This window comes from Condylura cristata, unplaced genomic scaffold, assembly GCF_000260355.1.
Source record: "Condylura cristata isolate star-nosed mole 26May11 unplaced genomic scaffold, ConCri1.0 scaffold00002, whole genome shotgun sequence".
Classification (NCBI taxonomy): domain Eukaryota; kingdom Metazoa; phylum Chordata; class Mammalia; order Eulipotyphla; family Talpidae; genus Condylura; species Condylura cristata.
This window is the reverse complement of record NW_004567103.1, coordinates 45,817,504-45,825,560: the sequence shown is the minus strand read 5'-3', so window position 1 is coordinate 45,825,560 and position 8,057 is coordinate 45,817,504. Positions and strand designations below refer to the sequence as shown.

The window sequence follows — 8,057 nt, the reverse complement described above, 5'->3', positions numbered from 1 at the left end:
TGGGCTTCTGTTGGAACTTATCTTATGAAGCCACCATTTAACCCACCCTATCCTCTATGAATAAAACGAACAGACGTCATTGAAATTCCCTCTTCAACTCCCTACCTTATTAACTCATAACCAGATCTAACAACAATTCTAAGTGTTACTTCCATGAATGTCTTAATGCTTTACTACCTATGTACCCACAACAAACATGTAGTTGTTTATATACAGATGCTATCTTTGTAAGGTTAAAATATTTCTATAAATTAATCATCTTGTACATTTTCTTTGAAAACTTTTTCACTGAACATTAATATTTTAAGATTTATCCATGTTAATAGCTATGATTTATCCTTCTTATGCTTATGGTATGGATACTCCACAATTTATTGAGAGACATTGAGCTATTTATGTTTCAAATATAAATTTTGTCATTATGATCATCCCAGGCTCCCTTACATCCATGTGTGCAAATTTCTCTCAGATTAATACCTTGAAGTGGTATTAATACTCTTGCTTGCTATTGTTTTTTTCCCTCTTCTTTCTCTTCTCTTGAAGAGAAAAGGTGGATATTAGCTTGTTTTTTGAAGATTTGCTAATGTTTAGGTTATAAACTATGTCTTATTCTATTTGGAGGTGTTTTATGGCCCCACTATAACTTAACTTCTTTAGTGATTTTGAGTACATTAGAGTTGAAAATTTTCCTTTTCAGTTAATTTTGGTCATTTATTTTTACCAAGAAAATTACCCATTTTAATTTTTTTCTTTTTCTTTTTGAACAATATTTTTTATTGATGGAACATTGGTTTATAAATTTCAGAATTATAGCATTACACCTTTACATCTGTATATGCTGCAGATGATCACCACCAAAAACCCAGTTTCCATCTGCCATTATACAGCTAGCCACATGTCACACACCCCAAGTCCCATTCCCCTCTGGAAACCACCAAACAATTCTCTGTAGCTAAGAGCTTGTATTTATTTTATTGTTTGTTGGTTTGCTTTGTTTCTTTAGAATCCACAATTACTAGATAATGTAATATTTGCCTTTCTCTCCAACTTATTTCACTTAGCTTAATACTGTCTTGATCCACCTATGTTGCAAATGACCAGATTTCATCTTTTTCTATACATATAGCTAAGTAGTATTCCATTATACACATATACCACATTTTCTTTATCCCGTCATCCATTCATGGCACAAGTTGTTTCTATATCTTGGCTATTGTAAACAAGGCAGCACTATACCATTTCAAATCAGTGTTATTTCCTTGGGTAAATACCCAGAAGTAGAATATTTGGATCGTATGGTATATCTAGTCTTAGCTTTTTGAGAATCTCCATAGTGTTTTCCTTAGTGCAATAGCAGTGTATGAAGGTTTCCTTTTCTCCCCATCTTCACTAATGCTTGTTGTTTCTTGATTTTTTTGGATAACAACCATTCTAATAGGTATGGCGTGGTATCTCATTGTGTTTTCACTCTCAATTCCCAAAAAAATAAGTGATTTTAAACATCTTTTCATGAGCCTGTTGGACACAGCTATGTCTTTTTTGGTAAATTGTGTATTCAGATTCTTTACCCATTTTAAAAAATTGAGCTGTTTATTATTTTGTTGTGATGGTATATACATTCTTTAAATATTCTTGTCAGACCCTCGTGGGAAGTATGATTTGTTAATATTTTCTCACATTCTGTGTTGCCTTTTTTGTTTTGATGGTTTTCTTTGTCTCTGTGCAGAAGCTTTTAAGGTTGATGTAGCTGTACTTGTTTATTTTTGCTCTTGATTTTCTTGTTCTTAGAGTCAAACTCCCAAAGGTATCTCTAAGGCTGATATCAAGGAGTTTATTACCCATGTTTTCTTGGATGTTTTTGTAGTTTCAGGTCTTCCAATCAAGTCAAAATTTTGAATTATTTTTATGTATATAATAACATAGTGATCTGGTTCTATTCTTTTGCATATAGCTGCCCAATTTCCCCTTGTATTAAACACCTTTTATTAAAGGGAGTTCTTTTTCTCATTATTTATTAAAGTCCTACAGTTGTTTTCGTTCCTTCTTCTTGCCACCATGGAGTTTCTTGTTATTTTGAGTTTATTCTGGTACTTTTCTAACTTCTGGAACTGAACATAGAGATCATAGATTTTTAATATTTCTTTAATTTGATATGCATGTTAGGCTGAGTTCTCCTACTTATACTAAAAATTTACCAATATTTTCACTGTTCTTTAGTGATGTATTTTTTTTATTTCAATCCTAATTTTCCTTTAAAACAAAAATTATTTAAAAGTACATTTTCCAGGGCCCTCCCTGGTGGTGCAGCGGGTTAAAGCACAGCACTGAGACTCTAAAGCCACTTCCGCATGAGTTCGATTCCCGCCTGCCCCGGAGGTGACCACATGGCGTGGCAGACCTCTCCTGACCCGCCCGCTGCTCCCCTCAGCAGTGTACTTCGTCGATCTGCCTGTTCTGTTCCCCACTGTGTCTCTGGTGAAGCCTCTCACTGCCCCTGAGCCTCTGGCCTGTACCCCAGTTCTGTATGCACAAATAAATGAATCTTTAAAAAAAAAAAGTACATTTTCCAAAAAGTTTCTACAATACGTGAGCATTTTATTTACCATCTCTTTAATAATTAATTTTGTAAGATGTCCAGAGTAAAATATATCTTTTTTGTACTTCTTCTATGGCCTAATATGTGATTTGTTTTTGAAAAAAAATTATGTGTGCTTAAAAAATGCACAAATCATAATTTTGATGGTACTGATCAAATCTGTGTCCACTTTTCCCAGCTTTAGCATTTTGGCAGGTGGACTGATGTTACTTTTTTCGGAAACTAAGGCAACTGCCATCTTGCCCATTTGGTGGATTCAACTTGGATGGTGCATTTTGAGCTTCAGGTCTCTCCTTTCCCAATCCATTGGCCCCTGAGAAACCTCTTCCTTATGTTTCTTGCTGGAAGATGCTTTGGATGTGGTCTACTGGCAGCTCTGCTTTTGGACTTCGACCAAATAGTGTCTGCCTACTTAGCTAAGTGGGTGTCTACAAAAGGGTAGTGAATTTCAGAGTTTGATCAGGAGTCTGAATTTTGAAATCTTTCTGTCGTTTACTCCTTCCTCTTTGTATTCCCTCTGAACGTCTCCCTGATTAAAAATCTTTGAGCACCAAAGAGTTTGATTGCACAGTGCGTATGCTCATGGGTAGCACAAACCCATAGGCTCGACAACATGGACTTTTTCTCTAAATGGTATTGGGTCCTTGGGCACCACATTAGTTTTTCCTGGGAACAGTTTTGGTTCCCTGTAATTTTGCCTGGTATCAATGATATTGTGAAAGGCCATGTTATTATTCACATTTTATAGAGAAGGAACTTTGCCTCTCAGAAATAACTTGCCAAAGATATTAAATAAGACAACCAAGATTTTAACTATGATTCTGAGAGCTAAGCATATACTTTCCTTACTATGTTGCCTCTTAAGAAATTGTAATCTAATAAAAAGAGAAACTTTTAAGAGGTCAAAACTAAAGAATCAGAATATATTTAAGAGCCAAATTATACAGTACAGAATAAAGTATAAAAGATATCAATGTACAGGAAAAATTATAAAAGATATCAATGTAATTTTATATGCTCTCTCTCTCTCTCTCTATATATATATATTTATATACATGTATGTATTCTCACTCCTATTGAGAGGAACTGAATAGCTGCTGTCAGTTGAATGCATTCCTCACAGATAGAATTACCTGTCAAGTATAGTTTTGGAGGAGCTCAGCAGATGGCATTCCAAATGAGAGCTGCCCACATGGGCTGTGGAGGCTATACTGGATTTCAAATGTCTATGTCTCTGATAAATGGCATTGCTTTGAAAAGGTGGATTTTTTTACATTTTATTTTTGTCTTTTGAAGCTGTATTTACTTGTAAAAAGTGAATCTGTCTTATACGAATTGTATGTAAATCTTTATAGACATTAGATGTCTAATGTGTAGAAGTTAACCTAATGATTTTGGGTGATTGTGAGGCTAGTTGTACTCTATCTGATTGCATTACCCCTAATATTCTCATTCTTATTCCTTTATATAATAAAGGTATCTGATTTTCCAAGTAAATATGCTACATCCTGATGTAAAGGTGATGATAAATGAAGTGCTAGTGCTTCAGGTTGCATTAAAAAAAAAGTGGCCCAAAGCTCAAGGATGTCATCAAACCATCTTTCCATTTTTTTTCTTGCTTTCATCCCCAATTTGATGTTCTTTGTGCTCTTGCTTGCATCACTGTGTTTCTAAGGGGAGTGCTTCATCTCTAGGTATCATCCCTTCATATGGAGTTGACATATAGAAAAGGAGGTGTTGGGACCAGCCCCAACTGTTGAGGTGTCCAGAGGCGAAACAGACAGGGCCTTAAGGTGGGAAGGCGTCGGCAAGTGGACTGCCAATATTGAGGTAAAGCTCTCACAGAAGCTACTACTCAGCCCAGAAAACTTTATTTCAAGTCACTACAGAATTGTCTCACATATCCTTTATTAAATGGTCAATTAAAAAAAAAAAAACCACAGAATTTCTACAAGGGATTTTGCTAACAAAGAATGACAGAGCCAGGGAAGAGCTCATTCATTGAGTATGTGACTAAGATAAGGGCGAACCAACGTAGGATTCTATTGGCAAGCAATATGGAAGGGACTGGCTATCAATATGCTACCAACACCACTTGCCACATTTAAACCCTATTGGACTAGAGAATTATGCTGACAATGATTACCTTGGTAAATTGGTTGAAGGGGGGCTATCATTCTTTAACCACCAAAGTACTATGAATGGCATTTTTACTAAACATACTTTGCTTTTATTCAGTTCATGAAGCTTGAATTTATAAAATACTATAGTTTTGCCTGCTCAGAAAAACTTTTTGGACCCATTCACTACACTCATTTCCTTGGCCACAGAAGCGAGCATCTGATTCAGAATAAGACAACCATATCCTATGTCTCTGGTCACAGTGATTGATCTATGAAGGGCATATAGTTCAAGTTCAATCAAGAGTATTTTTCAAGGTTTTTCATTTCCAAGGCTTTTTTCTTTTAAACTGGACTTGAAAGTTGGGTTTTTTTTTTTTTTTGGGAGGGTAGAATTCATACACAGAATTAGAAAGTATGGACACAATGCCACCATGATTCTAGATGCGTAGTTATAATTGACCCTAAACAAGTAGTCAAATGTAGAAAAAATAATCAGAAGCAAGATAGGAGATGGAGAGAAAGAATAGACCAAGATATTGTAGTATCATAATTCCCTGAACTCCTCATGTCTGCCTCTTTTGAGGTTTGGTGTTTTGACCTAATAGTTTTCTTGTTTGAGCTAATTTGAATTCGATCACTCTTAATTGTGACAAGAAAAGCCCTGACTAAACAAGTATCTAAATTATACGTATAGTTGAGGGGGGATCTACATTCAAATTGTACAATAGAGAAACTGTAAGTCAAGGACCACTCAGGAGGCCAAAACCACAGAAAAAAGTGAATAGAGGAAGTTTCATGTGAATAATTTATGTTTTATTTATTTTTTTCAGTAATGACTTTCATTATTGCCTCTTAAAAATGTATCACATGTAGGCTTAAGAAATTATCCAGTATTGTGCTTTTCTGTAACTGGATAACTTAAATCTTACTCGTCAGCCTACTGAACTGTTCCTTTTTCAGAAACATAGATACCATCCCAAAATTTCCTGATATTCTTGTCTTTAACTGTCGTGGCTTGCTGAATCAAAGCAGCTGAATTCGATACAAGATCAATGTCATTTCTTTTAAGAATTAACTCATCTTTCTGGGCTTGAGGTATTAAACAAACAATACCCTGTCTCATTCAAATCCTGCAAAATTATTTTTCACCCAAGAAATTTGATTTCAACAATAGACCCATTCTCCTGAATAACAATGTTGATAGGGAAGTGAGCATACACAGACCTCATCTTGCAACAGAAGCCCAGAGTAACAGCCTTGATCATGTTCTGCACATGACAGACAATGCACACAGAAGCCACTTCCTTTTTATTCCCCCATTTGTCAACCTGGAATCTCTTCTTTTTCTTTCCAATCAGACTGAGTTTGACATTGATGTGATTGAAGCCCCTCTACAGGGTGCCTCTGGGGCCCTTCACAATAACTCTCCAGCCCTTCAGGGAGATGTCAACATTTTCTGGAATGTCGACAGTATGCTGGGAATAATCTTCATTCTCATAGTAGGTGTGGCAAAGAGAGAGCATCTTTCGTCTTAAGTTCTTGTATGCCTCATATGAATGACTTATTAACCATGACAAAGGATCAGACTGATGAGGGAAGGGTAGTAAGAAGAGAACTATAGGGCCCTCGCTGGTGACACAGTGGGTTAAAGCACAGCACCAAAAAGCTATCACAGCCACTGCAGCACGAGTTCAATTCCTAGTCAGGGAGATAACCCACACAGTGTTGTAGACCTCTCCTTACCTGTCTACTACTCCCCTCGTCAGTGTATTTCAGTCAATCTGCCTGTTCTGCTCCCCACTCTGTCTCTGGTGAATCCTCTCACCCACCCACTGCCCACCTCTGGCCTGTATCCCAGGACTGAGTTAGAATCACAGAACAGTCCCCCGGCCCATCTGGGATGAAAGCCAGGCACTGTTGGAGTGGCCAGCATACAACTCACTGAATGGTATCCTCTTCGAAGAATTTGCTAGAAACTCATCCAAATAAGAAAATGTTAAAGGGGTGTGTCTTACTAGATGTGTTCCACTAGAAATCTGACTGAGTGAGCACCAGGGGAAGCAGCTGGGAACTGATGGCAACTTAGTCCAGTTTTACAGAAAATGTGGATAGAAGCTACTTGCACTGCTGGAACAGGGGGCAAGACATACAGGATCCAGGAAATTAAACAACTTCTTACACTGCCTTTCTAGCAACTCCTACTGACAAAGTTTAACATTGTGTAAATTTGCAAATGATAAATATTTAACTGGCTGGTGCCATATTTTTTCAGGGCAAGCAATGAAAGTGAATGTAGAGTTGAAAGGCAGTAATAAGTTGAAAATGACAAAGGTACCTTGAGTACTTTGTAATGTGCTGAGCTGGGAGTCCAACAATAAAATTGCTTTAGCTGATCTTGAAGAAGCAGTTTTAAGAGTATTTCAGTATAATTGTTACTCGAAGAATTTCTTTTAGCAATTACAAAACCAAATCCAGGGCCAGTCAGCTCAATTTATAATTGTTTCCTAAGCAAACTGAAATTCAGTAAGATATTCTGCCATTGCAAAATTCATGTTGGCTATCCTATCCCCTGCCATGAAAGGCTGAAAAGTTTGTCATATTCACTTGGTAATCACTTTGTTAAGCTATAGTGGGGGGGGGGGGCAGGCAAGGGAATCCCCTTTAGAAAGAAGAGAATATACCTCATAATAGAGTAGAAGTTCTGGAGTTGGACAAGTTGAGTCTGAAGCTCCAGTTGACCCCTGAAAATCCTTGTGCAGGATACTTAACTATTCCCTTCATCTATAAACTGATGATAATAATAGTCTCTCCTCCAATGGTTGCTTTGGGGATTGAGTTAATATGCTCAATTGCTTAGTACAATTCTATGCCTCATAGTAAGTAGTTGATAAATGGTAGCTATTATTATTAAAATCAGATCCTAGAAAATGCAATCACTAGAGAGCTATAAAGGAAGACAAGGTTAAATTATTTGCAAGCCCAAACCCTTATGTGCTTTAATTCTTGGTGCTTTCTTTTGTCTACCAAAAGACCTTTTTTAAGTTGGTAAAACAGAGAGGAAAGGAATGGGACAGAGGTGAGAGAGAGGAGAGAGAGACACAGAGGAGGAAGCGGGAGAGAGGGAGGAGAGAAAAGAGAGACAATAGTACCATTTTGTCAAGTATTTTTCCTCAGTCCCTCAGTAACCAAGTAACTGATTTCTGCTCTATTTCTCATGCTTCGATTAGGCTCTACTTGACTGAAGAAGAACCCAATATTCTTTGATTTCTATAGTGAAGGCTAGATCAGTGGCAAGAAAAATCTCTATCCTTTTTGTTTTACACATTGTCTGAAAGAAA

At 36.8% G+C, this 8,057-nt stretch overlaps 1 pseudogene; it reads right to left on the bottom strand.

Moving 5' to 3' along the window:
* Positions 1–5,644: 5,644 nt before the first annotated feature.
* On the bottom strand, positions 5,645–6,242 carry LOC101619581 (annotated as a pseudogene).
* Between the last annotated feature and the right edge of the window lie 1,815 nt (positions 6,243–8,057).